This window comes from Narcine bancroftii, chromosome 1, assembly GCF_036971445.1.
Source record: "Narcine bancroftii isolate sNarBan1 chromosome 1, sNarBan1.hap1, whole genome shotgun sequence".
NCBI classification, from domain to species: domain Eukaryota; kingdom Metazoa; phylum Chordata; class Chondrichthyes; order Torpediniformes; family Narcinidae; genus Narcine; species Narcine bancroftii.
Genome location: NC_091469.1, coordinates 395660115 through 395685094, shown reverse-complemented (window position 1 = coordinate 395685094; position 24980 = coordinate 395660115). Strand labels below are relative to the sequence as shown.

Below are 24980 nucleotides of genomic sequence, written 5' to 3'. Positions count from 1 at the left end.
TTTCCCTTCAAGAGATAGCTTCAGATTGCAACTGTTAGGCTGAACAAGAGCAGTCCAAGAATATGTGTTAGATCAATGAAGAGAGCTGCACTGAAACTAACACCAAAAGGTGTTTGCAGAGCATAAGCAAGCACTCTTCTGTGAACTCCACAAATCCATATTGTTTTACAACTTCTGCAATTATTGCCTCGGTGAACAAGACGGCTAAAACCTGGTGAGGCAATTTCTGATCGCAACATCATAAACCTTGAGTGAGATGGCTGGCTTCATATCAACATGCAGAACATATTGATCAGATGCGCTTGCATGGAGGAATCCTCGGAGTGGGTTTTAAAATGATAAAAGGGGCTGAACCGATAGAGAGAAAAATCTGGATGAAGAATCCAGGAAAGAGGGAACCAAATGAAATTCAAATGACCTTGTTTTAAGATAAAATAAAGATGCATACTTTTGCTCAAAGATAGTATAAATTCTCTTCTCTAAAAGAGATAATTTAATTATTCAAGGCCTAATCCAATAATTTTATAGATTGATATGTAACATTGATGGATGACTTGACTTAAGATGCACATCAGCCCTGGTTTTATTAAATGGTTGCATAATCAATTCAAAATCCCTATACTGTATGCCCTGCTCATTCAATCACCTATCAAGATGTTTCTTAACTATTGTTTCTGTTCCTGCCTCTAAGAGCTCATTCCAGATATCAATTTATCCCTTAGATCCTTTCCCTCTCATGTTAAACATTTTCCCTCTCATGTTAAAGCTTCCTTGTTTATGACACTTTTGTCACGGAAAACAAAACTCAAGGAATTTACCCAGTCTGTGCCTCTCATAATTTAATATACATCTCTCTTGACACTTCTCAGCCTTCTTTTCTCTAGGGAAAACATATCTAGCCTACACAACTCCAATGATAACTCAATACTTCTAATCTAGTTATCATCCTTTCAATGCCCTTCTGCATCTTTTCTAGCTTAATCACAGCCTTCCTCTAACATGATGACCAGAACTAAATCTATTTCTGCAAAATTTAGAGAGAGAGAGAGAAGAGAGAGAGAGAGAGAGAGAGAGAGAGAGAGAGAGAGAGAGAGAGAGAGAGAGAGAGAGAGAGAGAGAGAGAGAGAGAGAACAAAATTGCCTATTTGGTTGACTGGGGGATGATCAAGGTCAACATGAGCAGGCTTTAGTCAGTCAATTATAAATGCCTCTGGATGCCCCCCAATGTCCAGTACACAATTTGAACGATTGTTTCATAGCACTCTGAAGGGGCCCTCACAACCTCTTTAAGGGTGGCCTTCATGTTCCTTTGCGATGAAGGGTGTCATTGTTCCATACCTTGATGTGGGAACTAGGGCCAATTTTCCAAGCTGCTCCTGCAGTCTGCTTTAGACTTCAGTCAGTGGCACCTCCTGTCCACGTGCTGAGGGCACAAACTCTGAAGATAAATGAGTGTGGGCCCATAAACTAACTCAGTTGATGAGGACTTGAGATCCTCCTTGGGTGCTGTTCTTATTCCCAGGAGATCCAGGACAGCTCATCTGCCCAATCATGTCCCTGGAACTGGGCCATCAGTGCAGCCTTCATGTGCCTATGGAACCGGTCCACCAGGACATTCAGCTGCAGGTAGTAGGCTGTGGTGTGGTGGAGCTACATTCCCAGCAGTCACGACAAATCATCCTAGAGAGCTGAGGTAAACTGTGGACCTCTGCTGGAGGTGACGTGTATGGGTAAGCCAAACCAAGATAGTCAGGCAGAAATAAAAGCTCTGGCACATGAATCATTCGATAAGACCATCATAGGAACTGCCTCCAAGCACCTAATGAATCTGTCGATGACCATTAACAAGTACCTAGCTCCTCGTGACTCTGGAAGAGGGCCGGCAATGTCAACATGCACATGGTTTAATCTGCGCTGCGGTGGCTGGAAAGACTGAAGTGGTGCCTTCACGTGCCTTTGCACTTTTGCAGATTGGCAGTTTTGTGCACATCTTTGCCCAGAATGTGACTTGCTTTTTGTGTCCATGCCATACAAACTTGTCCACTATCAAGTGGACTGTAGATCTAATGGAGGGGTGGGACAGTTTTTGAATGGCATAGAAAATGTAATATCTCTATGCAGCAGGGATGATAGGGTAAGGCTGAACTGTGGAAACGTCACACAGGAGAATGGTACCTTGTGGCCCAAAGGCTACATCCTCGAATTTCAGGCTCATGACAGCAGCTCTATAAGCTGGGAGTTCGTCATCCTGGTGCTGAACTTTTACGAGCGCCATGTAGTCTACATTCAGAGTGAGAGCATGTATTGCTTGAATGGAGGAGCGGGACAAGGCATCAGCCACCACATTACTCTTTCCAAGATGTGTTTAATCCTGATTGAAAACTCGGAGGTGTTGCTGGTGGGCTGACCAGGGATCAGATGCCTTCGCAAAGGCAAATGTTAGCAGTTTGTGGTCAATATAAACCATGATGTCCCTGCCTCCGAAAAAATAGTGGAAGTGTCTGACTGCTAGGTACTGCACCAACAGTTCCCTATTGCATGTGTTGTATTTCATTATCAGAGTGCAGTGGTGCCTACTAAAACACTAGAAGCTTCCATTGTACATTAGTGTACTATTCAATGACCCCACCTACTGCAGTGCCAGATGCGTCTATCGTCAAGACTGTTATATAACCATATAACCATATAACCACTTACAGCACAGAACAGGCCAGTTCGGCCCTACTAGTCCATGCCGTAGCAAATCCCCACCCTCTTAGTCCCACTGACCAGCACCCGGTCCATACCCCTCTAGTCCCCTCCCATCCATGTAACGATCCAGTCTTTCCTTAAATGTAACCAATGATTCCACCTCGACCACGTCTGCTGGAAGCTCATTCCACATCCCCACCACCCTCTGCGTAAAGAAATTTCCCCTCATGTTCCCCTTATAATTTTCCCCCTTCAATCTTAAACCATGTCCTCTAGTTTGAATCTCCCCCTTTCTTAATTGAAAAAGCCTATCCACATTTACTCTGTTTGTCCCTTTTAAAATCTTAAACACCTCTATCAAGTCCACTCTCAATCTTCTACTCTCCAGAGAAAAAAGCCCCAGTCTGTACAACCTTTCCCTGTAACTCAGACCCTGAAATCCTGTCAACATTCTCGTGATCCTTCTCTGCACTCTCTCTATTTTGTTTATATCTTTCCTTTAATTTGGTGACCAAAACTGTACACAGTACTCCAAGTTTGGCCTCACCAATGCCTTGTACAATTTCATCATAACCTCCCTACTCTTGAATTCAATACTCTGATTTATGAAGGCCAACATTCCAAATGCCTTCTTCACCACACCATCTACCTGAGTATCAGCCTTGAGGGTACTATTTACCATAACTCTTAAATCCCTTTGTTGCTCTGCACTCCTCAATTGTCTACCATTCAATGTATATGACCTATTTAAATTTGCCTTTCCAAAATGCAGCACCTCACATTTATCTGTATTAAATTCCATCAGCCATTTCTCAGCCCACACCTCCAGCCTTCCTAAATCACCTTTTAATCTACGGTAATCTACCCCAGTGTCCACAACACCACCAATCTTTGTGTCATCCGCAAACTTGCTTATCCAATTTCCTACCCCTACATCCAGATCGTTAATATATATAACAAATAATAGTGGACCCAGGACCGAACCCTGAGGAACTCCACTAGTCACCAGCCTCCAATTGGACAAACAATTTTCTACCACTACTCTCTGACACCTTCCATCCAACCACTGCTGAATCCATTTCACTACCTCTTTATTTATACTTAATGCCTCCACCTTTTTTCCTAACCTCCTGTTTGTCAAAAGCTTTACTCAAGTCCAAATTGACAACATCCACAGCTTTCCCTTCACCAACCTTTTTTGTAACCCCCTCAAAGAACTCAATCAGGTTTGTCAAGCATGATCTACCCCTGACAAAACCATGCTGATTACTCCCTATCAATCCCTGTACCTCCAAAAATTTGTAAATAGCATCCCTCAGAACACTTTCCATCAACTTGCCCACCACAGACGTCAGACTTAACAGGCCTATAATTCCCAGGTTTGCATTTGGACCCTTTCTTAAACAGAGGAACCACATGCGCCACCCTCCAATCCTTTGGTACCACCCCCGTGGCCAGTGACATCCTAAATATCTCTGTTAATGGCCTCACTAACTCTCCACTAGCCTCCCTGAGTAACCTAGGGAATATTTTGTCCGGTCCGGGAGATTTGGTGTATTCATTTGTGGATGGACCAGCAATGATGCCGTCGCTAGGGTGTCGTTGGTCTGCTGGAATGCTACCGACGTCTCCTTTGACCACTTGAGTTCTTTGGCATCACTCGTCATGAGGTCAAAGAGAGGTTTCGTAATATGAGCTTCAGAGGGTAGAAAGCGACGATAGAAAATGACCAACTCACAAATTCCTGGCATCCTTTGATTGTATTGGGCCTCGGGAATTTGAGGATGGCTTCCACCTTGCTAGGCAATGGAATAACATCCCAGCTGCTGATCTGATGTCCCAAGAACTTGATAGAGGACTGCCCGAATTTGCACTTGGCAGGATTCACAGTTAGCCCAAACTCCTGTAGGCAGAGTAAACATAGATGCTTCAGGTGTTCTTTGCGGGAGAGGCTGGTGCCAAATATGTCATCCAAGTATACAAAAAGGAAATCCATGCCTCACCCCATTGTTAGCATTAGTCACTGGAATGTTTATGCTGCAATTTTGAGTGCAAAAGGCATTCTCAAAAATTTGAAGAGGCTGAATGGTGTTATGATGGTGGTCTTGGGCACATACTCCGGGTTTACCCATGCTCCATCAATTTTAGAAAATATCCTGGCCCCATGAAGATTAGCTGTAAAGTCTTGTTTACTGGGCATATGGTAGCAGTCTGCAGTGGTACTGTGGTGGCGCACATCTCTGTGAGCAAACCGGCCTTGTTTGTACTGCCACGCTGGTGGGGCAGCTGCAGAAGATGGTGCTGTCGGGGCTTGCTCGTTGCCTCATGACTTAGACCACAGATAGCGCCCCAGACAATGTGTTGACATCACCACTGCGTGGGGCAGAACTCTCGTTGGCCTTAAAGGGGTGTGCATAAAATTCAAATAAACAGTTAAACTGAAACCCCCATCGAGTTCAGTGGTGTTTTCTGTGTGCAGCAGCTGCTACATTGGTGACCCCGCAGAGCCCAGATGTTATCAGGTCTCCAAACATGGATTCTTCAGAGATCAGCACTGTCTCCGTGAAACTCCCCACTTTTGGAACCATTGATCCCGTATGTCAGGGGTGTCAAACTCAAATTCACGGAGGGCCAAAATTAAAAACTTGGACTAAGTCGAGGGCCGAACTAAATATTTATTGAAAATTTTCAACAACATCTGCATGTTTTCTCTTCTTTCAACATATGTAATGTTAAACTTTTTCTTATTAAAATAAATGTTTAATAATAGTTTTGGATAAACTCTTTCCAGAAGCATTAACAAATGAGAAATAAAATATTCAATAAATAATATTTTTCTATAGAGGATTTGTCAAATGTTGCTAGTGTGCTGTCGAATAGTAAAATCTGAGGGCTATTGAGAATGTGGGAGAATAACATGATTCCTGAAACAATCAAATGGGTGACTGATTGTGGGCATGAACTCTAGCAGGGTTATTTGCCATGTCCTTTTTCCATTGGTACAGATATCTTTTGATTTACACACTTTTCAAGTTTTATGCCTAATGAGCTTGTATCCAGGTGCAGGACCATTTTTAACCAGGAATATATTTATCACTGTGACATGAAACTATTGGAAGATCGTTTTATCCTGAGATTAAAGTTCATTATACTTACTCAGGCCTGTGTGCGGGAGGGCGGGGTTTGCGGGCGATCGGGTTGGACAACAACAGTGCGGGGGCATCGGCTCTCGCTGCAGGGCGGCATCTCGGCGGATCAATGGCCCCGTCACCGTGAGTCGCGGATCGGCCTGCGGCAGGGAGGGGGAGTGGGCAACGGTCCTGGTGAGGTCAGGCCCAAGGCCTCCGGTTCCGGGCGCTGGGAAGTGGCCTTGGCTTCCCCTGACACCAGCCAGGCCCCAAAACCAGAGTCCATGGTGAGACCCTGCAACGTAAACAGAGGAGGTGGGGGCGATTAGCAGGCTGACGCCAATGTATTCTGGGATTTGTTGTATTACTGTGCATGCGCTATACTGGCGCGGCGGCCAGCGGGCCACCTCTAATACATTTTTGAAATGATCTTGCGGGCCAAATATAATTATATCACGTGCCAAATTTGGCCCGCGGGCCAGAGTTTGACATGTGTGCCCTATGCCATCGGAACTCTGTAATTAGTAAGGGATTGCTTAAGGTGGGATGTGAGTGGGAAGGGAAGAGTGAGAATCACTGCTCTAGACCCAATTGTTACTGAAATATTTTGCTTGAGAAAAATTGTCATTGGCCCATTTCCTTTAGCGTTCTGAAACCGTGCACATGACGAGTCAATGAGGGATGATTAAAGCAGTGGTCTTCAAACTTTTTCTTCCCACCCACAGACCACCTTAAGCAATCCCTTACTAATCACAGAGAACCAATGGCACAGGGACGCGAGTGGAAAGAAAAAGGTTGAGAACTGTTGTTTTGTGGTAACTCCACATCTGATTAGGTTAATTGTTAGGCAAGTGGTCAGAGAAGGACCCCCCCCACCCACCCCAAGAAAGGCTTAAATCACAGGAACAAAATAAGCTTCCGTCTCACTGCTCCCAGTCTTACACACAGTCCTGATGTGGAATGTGGGGTCGCAGCTCCATGTTCACTCAAGTTCAGGTGCTGTCTGTGTGGAGTTTGTACGCTCTCCCCTTGTCTTGGACCAACAGGTCGGTCGCCTGACGAAGGCACCTGAACCCCCCGTTGAAACGCCAGCATCCGGGGCGGTGGAGGAATTGGCTGAGAAGAGCGCATTGCTCCCACCCCCCTCCCATGGTTGGAGAGGGATTAAACTGTGATCTCATGGCGCCGGGCTCGTCTCCAACAAAAGGAGCGGGAGGCAGGGTCCGCCGCGCACGGAGCGAGGGGGAAGGCATCGCCAACGAGACTTTCGGTCCGGCGTCACTGCTGAATCGCAGACCCAGCGAGGATGGTCCCCAACTCCAGCTGCATCTGTGTGTCCGGGAGCCGGGCGGGCTGAGTGCGGTGCTCCGATCCCCGGGATTCGGGACTCTGAGATCCCTCCACACCTCCGGCGTCTTCATTTTCACCTTCAGTGTGCATGCGCTATACTGGCGCGGTGGCCAGCGGGCCGACTCTAATATATATTTAATATGATCTTGCAGGCCAAATATAATTATATCGTGGGCCAAATTTGGCCCGCGGGCCAGAGTTTGACATGTGTGCCGTATGTGGTTCGGGCAGGAGGAGGCGCAGTTTCATCTTAGGCAGATCACCTTGGACTCCACCATGTTCTACCATCTGGTGAGCGCCCTCAATGAGAAAACTGCAGCCAGAGAGGATGACCTGATCCATGATCCTCCAGAGGAGGGCAAGTATGTCACCCTCAAAGCCCTCCTTTTCGGCACCTTCGGTCTCTCTCGATGGCAATGTGCAGCCAGGTTGATGCACCTCGATGGCCTGGGGGACAGAGCCCTGTCCCCATTAATGGATGAAATGCTCGCACTGGCAGAAGATCACAAACCCCGCCTAATGTTTGAGCAAGACTTCCTTGAACAAATGCCAGAAAACATCCAGCTCCTACTAGCAGACGAGGACTTCTTGGACCCCCAGAAGGTCACAGCCCCTGCTGACATGTTATGGTGAACTAAATGAGAGAATGATGCCACCATGAACCAGGTCACCCACCCTGGACCCAGCCAACCACAGCCTGCTCCCAGACAGAAAACAGAGGAACACCAATCCAACTGGTGTTTCTACCACCAACACTGGGGAGCCCAAGCCCGCAAGTTCTGCCAACCCTTCTCATACCAGGGAAACAACCAGGCCAGCTGCCACTGATAGCCATGATGGCTGGCCACTTGAACAGCCTCTTACACATGGTGGACAAGATCAATGGATGGTGTTTCTTGGTGGACATCAGAGCAGAGTTGAGCGTACTTCCCCCAACCACCCTCGAATCCAACACGAGAGCACGAGACCCCAACTTGCGGGCAGTGAATGGCACTGACGTAAAGACCTTTAGCACACGGAACATTCAGGTACACCTGGGGCCAAATAAATACTGCTGGAAGTTCCTACTGGCCACCATGAGAACTGCACTGTTAGGAGCTGACTTCCTCAGAGCGCACAGCCTGCTGGTCATCCTGAAGAGCAAGAGGCTTATGCATGCCCATACCTTTCGAGACATCCAGCACGCACAGCCGGGGGATAGCAACTGTCTGCATGCACAGGAACGAGTACTCCTGCATCCTAGATGAGTTCACTGCAAACATATGGCCACAGTTCACTGCCACCATGCGTCCGCCACCACATTGCCACACAGGGTTCTCCACTCCACACCAAGGCCAGACAACTGCCACCGGAGAAGCTGCAGTTAGCAAAAGAGGAGTTCTCCTGCCTCCAGGAGCTCGGCATAGTTCACTGGTTGGACAGCTCCGGGGGTTGGCGCCTGTGCGGGGACTACAACTAGCACAATGATGCAACCACACCTGATCGATATCCCATCACCCATATTCAGGACTTCACAGTCAACTTACTCAGCACTAAGGTTTTCTCCAATGTTGACTTGGTGAGGGGCTACCATCAAATCCCCATACACCCAGATAACATTGGCAAAACCGCCATCATCAATCCATTTGGACTTTTCGAATTCCTTCGGATGCCTTTTGACCTGAAGAACACAGCCCAAAACTTCCAGCGGATCATGATGCAGTGCGTAGAGATTTGGACTTCATGTTCATTTATCTCAATGACATCTTCATCACCAGTCGAAATCAAAATGAGCACAAATCCCATCTGCGCACACTTTTTGCCCGCCTGGCTGAATTCAGCCTCACTGTCAAGGTGGCCAAATCTCAGTTCGGGAAGAAGTCGCGACAGTTCCTGGGCCATACTATCACCGCAGATGGGGCAGCACCATCACAAGATCAAGGCCATACAACAATTCCCCAGACCAGACATCATTAAGGGCCTGCAGGAGTTCACCGTGATGGTTAATTTCTACCACCGCTTCATCCCGGGACCCACATGCATAATGAGCCCACTGTTTGCCCTAATCTCAGCCAAATAAAAGACACTCGAGTGGTTGAAAGTGGGCGAGACAGCTTTCGTGCAGACCAAGGCTGCCATTCCTAGCACCACCCTACTGGCCCACCCATGACCTGATGCCCACACAGCACTCTCAGTGGATGCATCTGCTACAGCCATTGGGGGCATCCTTGAGCAAGAGATCAACTGGCAGTGACGCCCACTGGCATTCTTCAGCTGGCACCTCCAACCACCTGAGTTGATGTACAGTGCATTCGATAGGGAGCTCCTGGCTCTGTACTCCTCAATCAGGCCCAATTAGCTCAGGCCTGGGGGAGGACAAAGAGACGCAGGCCTTCCCAACCACCATCACCGGCCTGCGCTTTGAGGACCTTAAGCTGTCAGGCAGCCATGGCATGGTCCTGTGAGATGTCTCGAACAGCTCGCTGTGACCCATAGTCTCCCTGCAGTAGAGGCAGGAAGCATTCTGGACGATTCATGACCTGCCCACTCCTCTGTCAAGATATTGGTGCGCATGGTGGTGGAATGTTTTGTCTGGCACGGATTGAAAAAACAAGTGGCCCAGATGGTGAGGAATTGCATGCATTGCCAGCCCTCCAAAGTCCAGCACCATGTCAGAGCCCTAATACAACATTTTGACCCGCCAGCCAGGAGATTTGACCATATTCACATCGGTATAGTGATGCCCTCTAACTCCTGACTGTGGTTGACCGGACGACGAGGTGGTCGGAAGCCATCCCCATCAGGGACACTTCTGCTGAGTCCTGAGCCAGAGCCCTGCTCACTAACTGGGCCACCCAGTTTGGCATTCCAGCCCACATGACCAGCGACAGGGGGGTCCCAGTTCACCTCCGGCCTCTGGGTGCAACTGGCAAACTGCTTAGGAACCAAGCACCACCACACCATGGCCCTTCATCTCCAAGCAAACGGACTCATAGAACGTTTCCATCGCCACCTCAAGGCAGCACTCATGGCGCGGCTAAAAGGACCCAACTGGACAGACGCGCTGCCGTGGGTCCTGCTTGGCATTCAAACAGCTCCGAAAGAACATCTCCAGCCTTCATCCAAGGAACTTGTCTACGGTGCACCGCTGTCCCTACCAGGGGAGTTTATTGGAGTGGGTGCAGAATCCAGAGGTGAGATCCTGACCCTTATCGTGGAACTCCGTAACAGACTCGCCTTGCTGGCACCCCCACCACTGACCCTCCACGGTAAGCACTCAGCGAACATCCCCAAAGAGCTGGTCCCAGTGCAGATCGTGTTTGTCTGGTGTGGCCCACACCTGACCCCCCTGCAGTGCCTGTATGAGGGCCCGTACAGGATCCTCCATCAATCGTGAAAGACTTTCACCCTGGACATTGGGGGCAGGGAGAAACTATTCACAGTCGACCGACTGAAGACAGAGCACGTGGACTTAGACCACCCCATGCAGACTGCCCAACCTAAATGGAGGGGTCAGCCACCCAAGCGGCAGGACGTGTAAGCCAGTTCTGGGGGGGTTGAGTTGTGTGGTGGCACACATCTCTGTGAGCGAACTGGCCCCATTTGTACCACCACACTGGTGGGGCAGCTGCAGAAGATGGCGCCATCTGGGCTTGCACATTGTCTCATGGCTTAGGCCACAGCTCGCGCCCCAGGCAACATGATGTCATCACCGCTGCGAGGAGTGGAATTCCCGTTTGCCTTAAAGGGGTGCACGTGAAATTCAAATAAACAGTTCAACTGAAACCCCCATCGAGTTCAGTGGTGTGTTCCTGTGTTGTAGCATCATTGAAACCCTTGTAATCCCCATAAGGTCTCCATATCCCGTGGCTTTGGGCACCATATGTAGCAGGAAAGCCCACGGGCTATCAGACCTGCATATGATTCCAAATTCCTCCATTTTATGAAATTCTTGTTTTGCAAGCTGCAAGTTATTGGGCCATAGACATCCAGCTTGGAGTGTAGAGGAAGTCCTTGGGTGAAGATCTGGTGTGTGACGTCATGTTTGTGTGTGGCAGTGGAGAACTGGGGAGTGAGAATATCTGTAAACTCCTCAAGAGGTTTGGTGAATTTGTGGGGCAGGTAGTTTGGTTTTCCATGGCAGAAAGACTGGAATGTTGTGATGTTCACCAACCGGTGCCCTTTTAATTCCACCATCAGTGAGTGGGCTTTGATGAAGTTGGCACCCAGCAAAGGCCGGGACACAGCAGCAAGAATGAACTTCCATGTGAACTTATTGTCGCCGAATTTCAGGGGTGTAGTCTGTATGTACGAATGAAACTTATTCACCACAGTGAGCGCTGGACCCCCATGCTCCTGGTACAGGTGTCAAAGCCTGAAGGAGGAAGGGCACTAACCTCCACACCTGTGTTGACTAGAAATTTGTGCTGGGAGAGTTTGTCCGAGTTGTAGAGTAGGCTGCTACGGTAACCAGCCACCTTTGGCTTTAGCAGCAACTGTCTTTGGCATTTTACTTGAAAATTGCAAGGGTTCGGCAGTGGTGAGCTCTAGACCCCTACATTGATGTTAAAAACACCAGGTGGTTATCACAAAGTCATGCTTGTCTAGGGGAATATACAGACTAGGGGAATGTACAGACTTGTTGCCGGTACTCATGGGGCTCGGGGCTTTTGGTGTGATTCAGCACTACTTTCTGTGGGCTTTGTGCCTTGCTGTTTCGTGCACCACAGAATGGGGGCCACTGTTCAAGGGATATCAAAATCCTTGTCAGCCAACATGAGGTGGATGTCTTCTGGCATATGCTCTAAAAACAACTGCTCAAAGAGCAAGCGAGGCCTATGGCCATAGGCCAGTGCTAACATGTCGTTCATTGAAGGAGCGCGGTCCCCCAGGCCATTGATATAGAGAAGACATGCAGCTCGCTTGTGCCGTGAAAGTCCATAAATCCGGAGAAGAAGGGGTTTTATGGCTTTGTACTTGCCGAGAGGTGGTGGGTCTTGAAGGAAATCCACTTCTTGACCAGCCATGTCCTGTTTGAGGATGCTTACCATATAATAGTGGTGACCACTTCTATCTTGTGAATGTGGCACTGTGCCTCAGCCTGTCTGAACCAGACAGACAGACAGTTTGAACGAAAACACTGCATTCAAAATTAATTTGGGCCTGTTGGGGTCACGAATGTAGCAACTGTGTCACAGTTCAAAATGAAGAATGAGAAAATGATGAGTTGAAGTTCAGTAAAAGTAATTTACTCAAACAGTCACATGCAGCTTTTTAAAACTCCGCACATTCCAAATTATGTCATCTCATTGTGACATCATGACGTCACTCAGAACCCCCCCCAAGCCGGTTGGATTAAGCCTCCGGTGAGCCACTACACCTCCATCAATTTCTCAAGTTCTGATATCTTTACAATTTATTTCAGTGATTCAGCTGATAGAAACAAGAGTAAGATTTTTAGATTTCTGGATGATGCAAAGCCAAGTTGGTCTTTGGGTAGGGGAAAGGATGTAAAAGGTTCAAGTGCATGTCGACAATCTGAATGGATGACAGCAAAGAAGGTGGAATATACAGTGGAAAAAAAGTAAATGTTACTGCACAGAAAAGAAAAAGAGTTTAATTTTTAAAAAGTAGTGGATTGGAAAATATTAATGGTCACATAGACCCATGTACAAAAGTTACTGAAAGTTAACATGCAAGGGCATCAAATGACCAGTAAGGCAATAGGTATCCTGATCTTTATTCTGATTGCATTTCAGTACAGGAGTAGCTAAGTCTTACTGCAAATATTTTGAGCTTCAGAAAAACTGCATCTGGAGTATTCTGCTCACTTTTGGTTTCCATAAGAAGGTTGTCTTTGGCAACGGGGGAGGGATTCAGCAGACTGCCTCAGGGATGGTGGATTAGTGATATGAGGAGAGATTAAATGAACTAGTCAAGCATTCACAGGAGGTTAGAAGGGGAGACCGTGTCTGATTGTAAAGAGATTTTTTTTCCCATCTCTGCTTGAAAGTTCAGAACAAGGAATCACACACTCAGAATAAAAAGTAGGCCAATTAGGACAGAGCTGAAGTTGGTGAATCATTGAAATTCTGTACTCAAGAGGGCTGTGAAGACAAATCATTGAGTGAAAAGCCCTGCAAAAATGTAGTGGACACTGCCCAGCACATAACAGGCAAAACTTTCTATATAGAACGCTGCTTTCAGAGAGCAGCAGCAGTCATCAAGAATTCATACCACCAAGAATGTGTTCTGTTCTCCCTGCTACCATCAAGAAAGAGGTATAGGATCCACAAGAGTCGTACCTCCAGGTTCAGGATCAGTTGCTACCCCTCCATCATCAGATTCCCAATTAACAAACTCAACGAAAGACTATTTAAGGACTCTAACTTTGCCCATTATTTATTACTGAATTTTTTTCTGTATTGCATGCAATGATTGGGAGTTGGTGATCCTCTTAACTGCTAGAGGGTGATGGATGTAGAATGTCCCATGAATGCACAAAATGGATGTGTCCCACGAAGTCGTGGGTTGAAAATAAAATAAAAGTAATACAAAAGAACCCAAGTTTATTTATCACAATGGAAGAAACATCACATGGTACCAGGAGGAGAAATGGAAAGTGTGAAACTGCCTGACGCTGTGAATTGGACTGGGAACGCCAGTCATGAGTGGTGGTTGTTCTAACCATGGTTCATGCTGTATCTTCAAGCCATTGGACTTGATAGCAAACCAGATGCATGGAAGATAGTACTGCTAATTGCCATGGCAGGAGGAGAAATGGAAAGTGTGAAACTGCCTGATGCTGTGAATTGGACTGGGAATGCCAGTCATGAGTGGTGGTTGTTCTAACCATGGTTCATGGTGTATCTGCAAGCCATTGGATTTGATAGTAAACCAGATGCATGTAAGATAGTACTGCTAATTGCCATGGCAGGACCCCAAGCACTAGAGGTTGTCAACACCTTTTTTTTGCTGAGGCAAAAGACCAGGGCAATTTCAACAAAGTAATCAAGACATTTGATGGACATGGTTCACCAAAGAAAAATGAAACATTCGAGAGGTATGTGTTTCCCTCAAGCACACAGGTGCAGGCAGAAAGCTTTAATACTTTTTTAACGGACTTGAAATTGAAAGCAAGTACATGCAATTTTGGGTTGGTACAAGATTCAATGATACATGATCAAATTATTTTCGGAAGTATTGACAAGAAATTGCAAGAGTGGTTGCTATGAGAGACAGACCTTACCTTAACTGGAGCTGCTAAGATGTGTCACGCTAGTGCATTAGCTCTGCAGCACATGAAAAAGTTTGGTGAGCGTGCAAGGGCCAGTGAAAATGAAGGCAGACTGAAGCACAGAGTCTAGGAGCACAAATAAACAGAGAATGAGACATAGGAAACAGAAAAAGACCGATATTCAAAACTTGCACCAAAACAATGACCTATGGAAAAGTCTGTAACAAGTGCAAAAGGCAGAATCACTGTGCAAAGCAATGTTTTCCCAAGGGAAACAAAACAAGTGAGAGAGTGCACATTATAAAAGAAACTGCTCTCAGTGACACATTCTTCATGGGCATAATATTGCAAGAAGGTTTCAAACCAACATCTGGATGGAACAAATTAACTGCTGGTTATTGACTATCTATCGAACTATCCTGAGGTGGTGCTGGTTCCCAACATATCTGCTGCCTGCATGATTAGATACATGCAAGACATGGAATTCCTCAAATAATTTATAGTGACAATGGACCATGCTATAGTTGCAGGGAATTTCAGAACATTATAGAAGAGTATGATTTTCAACATGAAACTTCAAGTCCTCTGCATCACCAGTCAAATGGTTAAGCAGAGAAAGGAGTTTGCATAGTTAAACATGTACCTAATAGCCAAGCATGACAGAGTTGAGCAGGACAAGTGGATGGTGCCATTGCATGGAGCAAATATTCCTTTTGGGTTAAACACAGGGGCAAAGGCCAATTTGATCAGGGCACAACATCAGCCACATATTTGTCCAAATTCTGCTCAATTCAAGGCCTACAATGAACAGTGTCTTAGCACAAAAGGCACATGTAAACTTAAGATGAAAGTTAGAAGTAAAGATCTTCTCTAAAATTCTAGCGACAAGGCTAGAGAAGATATTACCATATATTATCTCTGAAGACCTGACTGGATTCATTAAAAATCGTTATTCCTCCTTTAATATTAGAAGATTGATGAATATTATTTACACTCCTTCACATAAGTCTTCAGAATGTGTTATTTCACTAGATGCTGAGAAGGCCTTCGATAGAGTAGAATGGCCTTATTTATTTACAGTTCTTGAAAAATTTAATTTTAGTCCGATATTTATATCTTGGATTAAACTTCTTTATAATTCCCCAGTTGCCTCGGTTTTTACTAATACTCAAAGATCACCATATTTTCGATTATTTTGGGGCACCAGGCAAGGGTGCCCCCTTAGCCCTTTATTATTTAACTTAGCTTTAGAACCTTTGGCAATTGCTATCAGAGAAGCACCCAATATTACTGGTATTATTCGTTGCAGGGATATTCATAAAGTATCACTATATGCAGATGATTTATTGTTATATATTTCCAATCCTGAAAATTCTATTCCTGCAGTTTTATCTTTATTAGCCCAATTTAGTAATTTTTCGGGATATAAACTGAATTTAAATAAAAGTGAATTATTCCCTTTTAATGGATGGGTCCCTATTTATGATAGTTTACCTTTTAAAATAGCTAGAGACCATTTTATATATTTAGGGATTAAGATTACTAAAAAACATAAAGATTTGTTTAGGAATAATTTTTTCCCTCTATTGGACCTGATCGGCAGTTTACTTACCAATTGGTCACCATTATCCCTATCAATGATAGGCCGAATTAATACTATTAAGATGAAGATCTTACCTAAATTTTTATATATATTCCAAGCTATACCTATTTTTGTTCCTAAATCTTTTTTTGATAAGGTCGATTCTAAATTGTCCTCGTATATCTGGCAAAACAAGAATCCTAGATTGGGGAAAAAATATTTACAGAAATCTAAACTAAAGGGAGGGTTGGCATTACCCAACTTTAGAATTTATTACTGGGCAATTAATATTAGTTACTTAAGGTATTGGTTGAATTATTCAGAATTATCTCTAAATCCCCATTGGGTAAATTTAGAAATTAAACCGATACAAAATTTTTCAATTAGCTCTATTTTGGGAGCTGCTCTCCCTTTTACTCTTACTAAATTATATAAACAAATTGATAATCCAATGGCTAAACATACACTACGTATATGGTTTCAATTCCGGAGATTTTTTGGCCTAAGTCATTTTATCTTAGAAGTAAAGAGCATCAACTCACGTTTGCAGTAGTCCCAGATGGACATGAATCACTGCTTGGTGACAAAGCATGTGAAAACTTAGGCCTAATCAAGAGGATGTACCGCATTAACAGCACCAATACACAGAACAGAGTAGAGGTAAGACTAGATCAATTTCCAGACATCATCAAGGGGTTTGGAGTTCTGCCATTCACCTATAAGATACAGTAAAAGGAGGACTCACAGCCAGTAGTCCATGCCCCAAGGCAGGTTCCAGCAGCACTAATAGACAAGCTTAAACAGGAACTTGACTGAATGACGTCACAAGGAGTTAAAAAGATAGTAGAGGAACCCACAGAATGGATGAATTCAATGGTGTGCATCAAAAAGAATGGTAACCTACGTGTGTGAATGGATTCAAAAGGCTTGAATGCCAATATAAAGATGGAACATTATCAGATTCCAACCTGGGATGACATTTCAAGTGAGAAGGCAGGTGCAAAGTTTTTCACCAAATTGGATACATCTCAGGGTTTCTAGCAATTAAAACTGCATGAAGGTAGCACAAAATGCTACACATTCAATACACCATTTAGCCGTTACTCCTCTTTATGGATGCCTTTTGGAATTTCCTCAGCTCCAGAAGTGTTCCACAAGACAATGGAATACATCATAGAAGGCATAACTGGGTACATGGATGACATGATCCTGTGGGGATCCACACAGGAAGAACACAATGAGAGGCTCATCAAAGTGCTACGATACATGCAGAAATATGGATTAAAGTTAAACAGAAAAAAATATCAGTTTGGTGGGAAGGAAGTCACCTTTCTGGGAGATAAACTGTCAGAGGCAGGTATGGAGCCAGACAAGACCAAGGTGAAAGCAATTCTAGAGATGCCCAGATCCACAGACAAAATGGGTATTTTGAGAGTGCTGGGAATTATCAATTTCATTGGTAAATTCTTACCAAACCTGTCCTCCAAAACAATGTACCTGAAGGAATTGTTACATGACAAATGTGAATTCAAGTGGATGGACAACCACAAGGAAGAATGTGGATGACTGAAGACCATTCTAACTACAGAATAGGTGCGTTTGACAACTTCCACCCCAAACTCAAATTCACTTGGTCCACCTCTTGCAACAATCTACCTTTCCTTGATCTCTCTTTCTCCACCTCAGGCGACAAACTCTAGACAGATGTCTTCTATAAACCCACTAACTCCTACAGTTACCTTGACTACACCTCTTCCCACCCTATCCCCTGTAAGGATTTCATTCCATTCTCTCAATTCCTCCTTCTCCATCACATCTGCTCCCAGGATGAGGACTTCCATGCCAGATCATCAGAGATGTTCTCCTTCTTCAAACAATGTGGCTTTCCCTCTACCACTACCAACTTGGTACTCACCCACATATCCTCCATTATCTGCACATCTGTCCTGGCCTACTCCACCCCCATGTGCAACAAGGACAGGATTCCTCTTTTCCTCATCTACCACCCCACCACCTTCAACATCCAACACATCCTCCTCCACCATTTCCAGCACCTACTATGTGATCCCATCGCAAGACACATATTCTCCTCTGCTTCCCTCTCCATCTGTTCCCTCCATGACTCCCTTGTCCACTCCTACCTCCCCACCAATCATCCCCTTAGGACCTATTCCTATGACTGCAGGAGATGCTCCACAAGTGCCCATACTTCCTCCCTCACCACCATTCAGGGTCCCAAACAGTCCTTCCAAGTGAAGCAACATTTCACTTGTGAATTGGCAGGGTTCATCTTCTGCATCCAGTGCTCCCACAGTGGTCTCCTCTACATTAGAGAGACTGGATGCAGACTGGGAGATCACTTTGTTGAGCTCATTGGCTCTGTCTGCCGCAATGGCGTGGATCTCCCAGTGACCACCAATTTCAATTCTCCATCCCATTCTTTTGCTGACATGCCTGTCCATGGTCTCATGCACTGCCAGACTAAGACCACCCGTAAATTAGAGAGACAACACCTCATCTTCCAACTGGTCACCCTCCAACTGGTTGGCATTAATATAGATTTTTCTGGCTTTCATTAAAACACCCCCAACTTCCTGCTTACCCTGTCATTTGTCCATTTCCTGTCTCCTTTTGCACAGACATGATAAATTCTACCTAATCCCTTATCACACCCAATTAACACCTTTTGCTGGTCTGGATTTGTCCTTCGTTGTTTGAATTCTGAGACTTTCTGATATATCCTGCTTCTGTTTTTACTGATTTTTCCTTGAAGATGGACTCAAGCCAGAAACCTTGGCAATTTATATTTGTCTCCTATAGATTCTTAAAAGACCAGCTGAGTTCCTCCAGCATTTTGGTGTTTTTACATTCTTTGACCCATCCAGAAGGAGAAAATATCTGTGGATGCTTCAAAAGATGAAATAGGTGCCATACTATATCTGGCTGGGGGAGAAGATTGGAGGTCATTTGTATACGCATCGAGGATGATGATCACATCTGAATGCTGATATCCACAGATCGAGAAAGAGTATCTAGGTCTAATTATGGACTCAAGAAATTCCACAGCTATGTATATGGTCCACCAACATTCGTGGCAGAGACAGATCACATGACAATAATAGCCATAATCACTGCAAATCTAAAGACTGATGATGAATCTTCATTCTTATGACTTTGAATTGGTGTACACACCAAGGAAACTTATTGTGCTGGTTGATGTACCGTCCAGGGCAATGACACAGTGGGAAGTTCACAATAAGTGTTCCACAGAGACAGATGTGAACCTCCAGGTGAATTTGATCACTGAACCCCTTCCTGTATCTGACATGAAATCCAAGCAGGTCACAGCTGAAACATAAAAGGATACCATTCTACAGAAGGTCATCAAGAATCTGAATGAAGGATGGCTTAGAGGTGAATGTTAGCCATACTATAACATCAGAGCAGAGCTGAATATTATCAATGGGCTTCTACTCAGACAGAGCAGAATTATCATTCATCAAACACTGCAACAAGAGATGCTGAAAAGGGTGCAGGAGGGGCACCTTGGAATGGAAAAATGCAAGTGGAGGGCCAGAACTGCTAGTTAATGGCCAGGGATAATGGTGAATTTGACAGCATTGTCTCAAGCTGTGAGACCTGACTGAAACATCACACAAATTAGTCCAAAGAAACCAAGACCATCATTGGCTTATCAGAGGAGCCACGGCAGAAAGTATGGACTGATCTGTTCCATCTGGATGGAACAAATTAACTGCTGGTTATTGACTATCTATTGAACTACCCTGAGATGGTGTTGGTTCCCAACATATCTGCTGCCTGCATGATTAGATACATGCAAGACATGGAATTCCTCAAATAATTTATAGTGACAATGGACCGTGATATAGTTGCAGAGAATTTCAGAACATTATAGAAGAGTATGATTTTCAACATGAAACTTCAAGTCCTCTGCATCACCAGTCAAATGGTTAAGCAGGGAAAGGAGTTTGCATAGTTAAACAGCTATTCAAGAAAGCACTAGCCAGTGGCTTAGATTTTTATCTAGCTCTGTTGAGTTACTGAGCTTCACCACAGGAACATGGCATGTCATCTGCTGAACTCTTGATGGGACGTAGACTATGCACCACACTTCCCTACTCTGCAGGCCCAAACAAGAACAGAGATGTCAAATAGAAACAAAAGCATCTTCAATGGAAACAATAAAGCAAACTACGACAAGTCAGTGAGAAGCTTTGGGCCACTGACACTACATGACACATTGAGACTCAGAGATTCAAACACCTGGGACAAGAAGTTCACTGTCCTGGAGAAAGTAAATCCAAGATCCAGAGGATGGTCAAATACTGAGGAGGAATTGAAAGAATCTGCTGAAAATCAAGTGACACTGCAAGGACAGACAAATGCAGAAGATCCAGCCTGCACAGCAACAGAGGAAACACCACCAGTGTTCGACAGGTGTGGAGCTGTGGAGGCGACACATGTACCCATGTTGAGAAGATCCACATGTGTTACAAAAACACCCGACAGGCTGAATCTCAAAATGAAAATTAACTGCACACTTAAAAAGTTTGTGCTGTTGATATTTGTTTTTAACTTTAAAATGAAATGAATACTGTATTACTATGTAATTTTGCTAGATTGAACATCCTAAAGAAAGGGGATGCAGTGATTGGAAGTTGGTGATCTCCTGAGTGATAGAAGGTGTCAGAGACAGAAGGTCCCACTTCTAGTTAGATGCACAAAATAGTTGTGTTCCACATGGTCATGAGTTGATAATAAAATATAAGTAATGCAAAAGAATCCAAGTTTCTTTATCACAATAGAAGAAACATCACATTGCAGAGTCAGTTCATTTACATTTCTTTCTTTTGTATACATATATTTGCTTGAGTACAATTTTTTGCACTACCCATAAGTAGAATTTTCCCTGGCTCACAGGAAAAATAAGAATCTCAAGGTTGTACGTGCTGTTGCCTATGTACTCTGACAATAAATATGAATGTTGAACTTAGACCCATTTCAGATTCAATTCTGCATTCTCATCAACCTGTGCTAGCCTTTCTACCCTTTGCTACCTTTCTTATTAACTATCCATCTGCTTTTGTCTTAAAAATTTTAAAATATTGTGTCTTTTGAGAAAGAATTGTCAAAGACACTCCACTGTTTGAGGGAAAATATTTTAACTCTTCATTTTAAATTGGTGAACAATTATTTTTATTTTTAGACGTTTAGGACCGAGGCAAGGAGAAATTTATTCACTCAGATTTGTGAACTTGTGGAATCTCCCCCTACCGTAGGCCAGTTTATTAGATATATTCAAAATGGAGTAGAATGTGGCCATAATGGCTAAAGGGATCAAGAGATATGGAGATAAAATTAAACCAGAGCATCTACAGATGTTGGTGTCAAGTACAATATTTAAGCATGCTTGAGAAACTCAGCAGGTCATCAACATCCATAGGAAGTAAAAGGCGATCAACATTGCAGGGCTGAGCCCTTCACTGGGAGTGTGTAAAACATGCTGAATAAGATATTGGGAGGAAGTGGAAAGAGCATAGGCTAATAGGTAAAAGGCAATACATTGATACAGATGGAAAGATAGAAGATGAGAAATGATGGCAGAAGGAAGGGTATAGGCTTGAGAACTGGAGAAAACAAGAGAACAGGGTAGGGAAAGTGAGAACCTGGGGGGAGGATAAACAGGAATTGAAGATATCAATATTGATTCCATCTTCTTGGAGATTACCAAAATGCAATATAAGATGTTGTTCCTCCAATATATTGGTGGCCTCATAAGTAGGAAGAGGGTACTGAAGTCATATCATATGCTATGATTGTGTTGGATCATGGTGCATGCTTGAAGAGCAGAAGAGTAAATGGATGAACTTAGAGCCAGATTACAGCAGAAGAGGGATATCATGGATTTCTCTATGATGTGCTTTGCAGAGACATGGCTGAACAAGAGTATCCCAGACACAGTGTTACAGCCTAAGGGGTTCACCCTCTGCTGTGCAGACTGGACACCAGCATCAGTAAAAAAGAACAAAGGAGCTGGCATGTGTGTCATCATCAATTCATTGTGGCGCATAAAGGTGATGGTTATATCCCCATCCTGCTTCCCCAACCTGGAATATCTGATGATCAAGTGTTGTCCATTCTCTTTGTCAAGAGAGTACACTACCATCATCCTGGTCACTGTATACTTTATGCACCAGGTTAACATCAGGCTAGCATTGGAGAGGTTGAGCACTGTGATCAGCAGCCATGAGACAACACACCCCAATGCCTTCCCAACCATGTTAGGGGACTTTAACCAAACCAACCTGAAGAGGTCTCTTATGAAATATCACCAATACGTTACCAGTGAAACCAGAGGAGACAACATACTTGGCCACGGCTACACCACGGAACGGACACCGAGCCATCCCGCCCTGAGCACCTAACTGTACTTCTACTCCCAGTGTACAAGCAAAGACTGATGGCTGCAGCACCAGTGGTGAAGATGGCAAAAGTATCGTAGAGGGAGAAGGAGATCCTGCAGGACTGGACAATATTTAAGGATCATCCTTAAACAGGAATGAATATGCAAGGGTTCTCATGGACTTCACCAAGACTCTATCTGGATGAAGGCATGCCCACACATACACAATGTGAGTACCCCAACCAGAAGCCATAACTGAATCAAAATATGCCCAATCTGCTAAGGGCTAGGTCGAAGGTGTTTAACTCTGGTGATTCATATCTCTACCGGAAGTTCAGGTACAACCTATGGTAGGCCATCTCAGCTGCAAAGAAGCAATTCTGAGGAAAGAGTCTGATACCCGCCAGCTATGGCAGGGATAGCATGCCACTGTAAGGCAAGGCTGAACACCATAAATGGTTGTGATGCTGCACTATCTGATCAGCTGAACAACTTTTATGTTCACTTTGAGAGGGAGAACTGAACGATACCAATGAGAATCCCAGCATAAGCTGATAACCCTGTGATATCTGTCTCTGAGGGCAACATCAGAACATCCTTCAAGGGGGTTAACCCTTGCAAGGCATCAGGTCCTGACAGTGTAACTGGCAAGGTATTGAAAATCTGAGTGTTCCCGGTCAAAATAGCATCAATCTTACCATTACCCAAGAAGAGGAGAGTGAGCTGCCTCAATGTCTATCAGCAGTCACATCTTCTGTTATGAAATGCTTTGAGAGGTTAGTCGTGGCCAGAATGAACTCATACTCAAGTAAAGATATGGACCAACTGCATTTTGCCTATATTCATAATCATTTTGCAGCAGATGGAATATCACAGGCCTCCACTCAGCTGGAGATCACCTAAACAGCAACATGCCCATCAGGCATGACGACAGCTCAGCTTTTAACACCATCATCCTCTCAATTCTGATCAGCAAGGTTCAACCCCTGGGCCTCTGCACCCCACCCACCCCCCGAACTGCTACTGTATCCTTGACTTCTACATCAAAAGGCCACAGTCAGTATGAATCAGAAATGTCTCATTCCCACAGACAATCAGTATTGACAAACTTCAAGGATGCATGCATAGACCATGGCTTTACTCACTCTACACCCATTAATGTGTGGCTAGGCTCAATTCAAATGCTATCTACAACTTTGTAGATGGCACCACTGCTGTTAGGACAATATGGACGGCAATGAGGAAGCACACAGGAATGAGATAGACCAGCTGGTTGAGTGGTGTCACAGCAACAACCTTGCACTCAACATTAGCAAATCTAAGAAGCTGATTGTGGACTTCAGGAGGGAGAAATCAGCAGAACATGAACCATTCCTCATTGAGGGTAAGCAGTGGAAATGGTTAAGAACTTCTAATTCCTAACATCTCTGAAGATCTGTCCTGGGGCCTCCATGCCAATCCAATCATGAAGAAGGCTCAGCAGTGGCTATACTTGGTGAGGAGTTTGAGGAGATTGCAAATGTCACTAAAGACTTTTGAACATTTCTGCAGGTTTACCATGGGGAGCATTCTAGCTAATTGCATCACTGTCTGTCTGCCTAGCCAATGCACAGGATAGGTAAAGACTATGGAGGGTTATGACTTTGACCAGTGCCATCATCGGCATTAGCTTTTGTTCTCTTGTGGACATCTACAAGAGGCATTGTCTAAAGAAAGCAGCTTCTTTCTTGAAGGACCTTAACCACCCAGGCTATTCCCTCTTCCCACTGAAGATGAACAACCAGCAACACAAAAACAGCTTCTTCTTCCCCTCAGCCATCAAATTTCTGAATGGACAATGAACCACAGACACTACCTCACTCTCTCTTCTTTTTGCATTAGTTAATTTATTTTTTGATGTAGTTTATAGCAATATTTTCACCTGTAATGCTACAGCAAAACAATAAATTTGTGTGTGCATTTTTATTTAAAAAATATCTGCTGCTGTGGTTCTGTATTCCCAGAGGACTCAGGAAAGATGTGTCATCCATGACAGTATACATCATTGCATGCTATTGGATATGGTGTGGTGGTGCAGAGACGCGAGACACAGGTAAACCAGCTCCGCATTGTTATGGCTGTGGCAGCGGAGCAACCACGTCAAGATGGTGTTGACGGATGCTTCGTCTTCCGTGATCAAGCAGGCTGCGCACGCAGATTCAGCTGTGTCGTGATGTCACTACCTGCACGTGGGTAGGACTTACAGAGTGTAGTCTCTTCTTTTAACTTCCCTTAGTAGCTACCACTACAATTGGTGACCCCGACGAGCCCAGACGATTCTGGACTCTACACCATGGTTGCTGCAGCAATCAACGCAGTGGCTATGAAATTGCCAACCTTCTGGATGCTTTGCTCACGGACTTGGTTTGGGCAAGCAGAAGCGCATTTCACCTCAGGCAGATCATCTCTGACTCAACAATGTTTTACCACAACGTCAGCTCCCTAGACCAAGAGACCATGGCCAGGGAGGACAACCTGATACACGACCCTCCAGAGGAAGGTAAATACCCAGCCCTCAAGAAACACCTCCTGAGTAATTATGGCCTGTCC

At 44.7% G+C, this 24980-nt stretch overlaps 1 protein-coding gene across 12 annotated transcripts in view; it reads right to left on the bottom strand.

Moving 5' to 3' along the window:
- Positions 1-24980, bottom strand: part of LOC138751446 (uncharacterized) — a 74806-nt gene that overhangs the window by 11214 nt on the left and 38612 nt on the right. For 2 of the 12 annotated variants that reach the window (XR_011349936.1, XR_011349937.1), the window contains exon 1: positions 12197-12427. The exons of 9 other annotated variants lie outside the window; for them this stretch is intronic. The gene's annotated coding sequence lies outside the window, so the exon portion shown is untranslated. Of the gene's footprint in view, positions 1-4429; positions 4595-12196; positions 12428-24980 lie in introns of those variants that run through there. One more of the 12 variants, XR_011349938.1, reaches the window with a different exon arrangement.